General features: G+C 46.0%; 1 long non-coding RNA gene across 1 annotated transcript; it reads left to right on the top strand.

Moving 5' to 3' along the window:
* On the top strand, nucleotides 1-2,567 carry LOC113966665. Its single transcript, XR_003533912.1, has 3 exons — nucleotides 1-143; nucleotides 1,240-1,431; nucleotides 2,508-2,567. It is a non-coding gene; the product is annotated as an uncharacterized LOC113966665 (long non-coding RNA).
* Nucleotides 2,568-3,021: the final 454 nt, after the last annotated feature.

The following is a 3,021-nucleotide window of genomic DNA, read 5'->3' as shown; positions in this document are numbered from 1 at the left end:
TCCAGAAGGCAAATGGGGATGGCAGCTCTCCAGCACCAGAGGGAAAGCTGCATTTGTGCCTCCAGTATCTGTCGAGGGAGGCCCATCCCGGAGGGAAAGGGCAGCATTACCATACCGAGAGACCTCTATCTGCTGCCTGTGAGGTAAAATCCCCGCTGAAAGGAGCCAAATTGTTACTGTGTATATCTAAAGGCACTGAATTATTAAGGAGAAGTGATCTCTTAAGACTGCAGGTGGAGCAGAGAGCTTTACAGATGGCTGATATTAAGTGTAATGGACCTCTAATGGAAAACCACCTTATTGCTGCGGGATGGTTTCTCAGCTGTGGAGCAAATCAAAGCAGCTGGAGTGAATGTGGTACGGACCATCATTGCCCTGGGAATTACTGGGTTTGATAGTCCTTTACAGCTTTTTGGAGTATTACAGTGAGCATGTGGTGGAGAGATACTCCCTTCCACCCCATTCTCTGAGAATATCCACAATCCAGCATTTACTTTTTCTGGATGAGCCCAAAACAGCCTTTCTGGGCTTCCACGTGATTAAGGTCATATAAGAGCTAGCTGTTGTTTCCAAGCCTCCTGAATTTGCCAAAATTAGGCTGGATTTGTGGAAACTGGCTTCCTAAGACCTCGGGCACTTCCGGCTTTGAATACCAGGCCAAAAACAACACAGCAGTGCTTGCTCTCCCAAATTTTAATATGACTCCTTTAGTCCCAAATGGAGCCACAAATTACAAAATTTGTTTATCTGAGTGTCAGAGAGGAACTAGGAAACACCAACACTTTAAGAAGCAGCAGGGAAATATTGTAAACCGTCCCAAAAGAATTAAGAGGGCTCTTCCCATAAGGTGAGGAGGTTGATAGCCCAGCGGAAGTGTCTCTACACCAATGCACTCAGCATGGCAAACAAGCAAGAGGAGCTGGAAACCATGGTGCAATTGGAAAAGTATGAGCTAATTGCTTTCACAGAAACATGGTGGGACGATTAGCACAACTGCAACACTGCAATTGAGGGCTACGAGCTTTCCAGAAGAAATGGGAAGGAGGGAGGGTTGTTGTGCTCTAGGTTAAGGAATGGATGGATTGTGGAAAGCTGCCTCTGAGAAACAGCCGTGAACAGGTTGGGAGCTTGTGGGTGAAAATCGAGGACTGGACCAACAAAGGACACCTTGTGGTTGGGGTCTGCTCCAGGTGCCTGATTGGGGGAGCCTGCTGATGAGGCCTCTTGCTTCATCTACAGAAGCATCACACTCACATGCTTTCATTCAGATGGAAAATTTCAACCATCCAGACATCTGGTGGGAAAGCAATACAGATGGCTGAGAGCAATCCAGGAGATTCCCGGAGTGCATAGAGGACAACTTCCTGGTCCAGGTATTGGACAAACCACCCAGAGGAGAAGTATTGCTGGACCTGGTGCTCACATATGCAGGTGAGCTCATCAGGGAAGTTAAGTGGAGGCGGTCTGGGCTGTAGCAACCAAGGCCTGAGTGAGTTCATGATCTTGAGGAACACGCTTGGTAAGGAGCAGAGTGAACTTCTGAAGAGTGAACTTCCAGCTCTTTAAAGAATTAGTGGACAAGATCCCCTGGGAAACTGTCCTTAGGGACAGAGGAGCTGCCCAGAGCTGATAAGTCTTTCGGGCCACTTTTCCTAGAGCACTAAAGCTCTCCATCCCAGTGTGTAAGGAATCAAGCACCGAGTAACTCTTTGAGTGACCTGAAAAGGCCATTACAGCTGACTACCCTGCTGTGCTGGGACAAGGAAGCCTTTACTTCAAGAACTCATAATCAAATATAAGATGAACAGGAAAGATGGAATAACTAGGGTGGAAAGGAAGTCAAGGGCTGGAGGAAAGTGTGATGTGTACCAGAGCTTCAGGGACTGAGGCTTTCTATCCCTAATTAACAGACTCACTTGTCTTATTTTCTCCTCTAACCACCGTATGAGCCTTTTAAATATAGAAGGCTCCACCCTGGCTATGTACACAGCCAGCCTGGCACCACCATCCATCTCAGCTACATGGCCACAGGTCGCGTTTTCAGAACCACTTGATGGGTGGATTAATGGCTGCCTTTTTATTGCCAGCTCCTCAGCTTTCAGTGGAGTGGGGTGTGGGGTGGAGAAAGGAGAAAAATAAGTAATAAAAAAACCCCATATGTGAAGCTTTCAAGTCTCATGAAGGTGGATAAAAAAAGTCAAGATTTTATTTAAAAAATAATGTGTAGGGGTTTTATTTGCTGCTTAGTATGAGAAATGTGAGGCTTGTAGGTTCATTTTTCACACTTTCCCACACACACCCCCCAGGCCTGGAAAGACATTTTATTATTTTTAAATGGAAATGGGGTGTTTTTCATAATTACATAGCTCCAAACTCCAGAGCTTTACTGGAATAACTACTTACTGTGGGTGCTTGTCAGTGATGCCCAGTGCAGCCACCCACGCAGAAATCTTGAGGTTTTCATCACATTTAGGATGAACAGCAGGGTCTCTTATCTTCTCTTTCAGGCTTTGAGAAGTAATATCTAATATGAAAACCCCAGAAGTGATTTACAAAAAACTATGATGGTTTATACAGGTTTGATGTACTAAACAGGTCAAATTGAAGAGGTTTGGTTTGGTTTGATTTTTCTAAAATTATTACTATCAAGAGGGAAACTACCCAGATTTAAAAGTTGCCCTGTATGTAACACAAAGAAAACCCCAGCAGGATGCAGAAGAAGGTTTGGGTGCAGACTAAGGGGAAGTCAACAAAAGGTATGCACAGACCTAGAGCTCAGGAGGGGGGTGGGAAAGAAATCATCATGAATCGCTCTCTCCATTGCCTGCAGAACTGCAGCAAAGCAGCACTTCAGTCAGAAATCTCCCGTTCAAGCTGATGTTTCTCACAGTGGAAATCCAACCCCCCCGAAGGACAGGGAGGGATTGTTTTAACCTCTCGAGCAGAGCCAAGTCTCCAGCCGCGCTGCAACAGGCAGCATGCTGATCCGACGCTGTTACTGCTGCGGCACAGCTCCAGCCT

This window comes from Neopelma chrysocephalum, unplaced genomic scaffold (genome assembly GCF_003984885.1).
Source record: "Neopelma chrysocephalum unplaced genomic scaffold, ASM398488v2 Primary Assembly neopelma1_60, whole genome shotgun sequence".
NCBI classification, from domain to species: Eukaryota; Metazoa; Chordata; class Aves; order Passeriformes; family Pipridae; genus Neopelma; species Neopelma chrysocephalum.
This window is presented reverse-complemented; position numbering and strand designations above follow the sequence as displayed.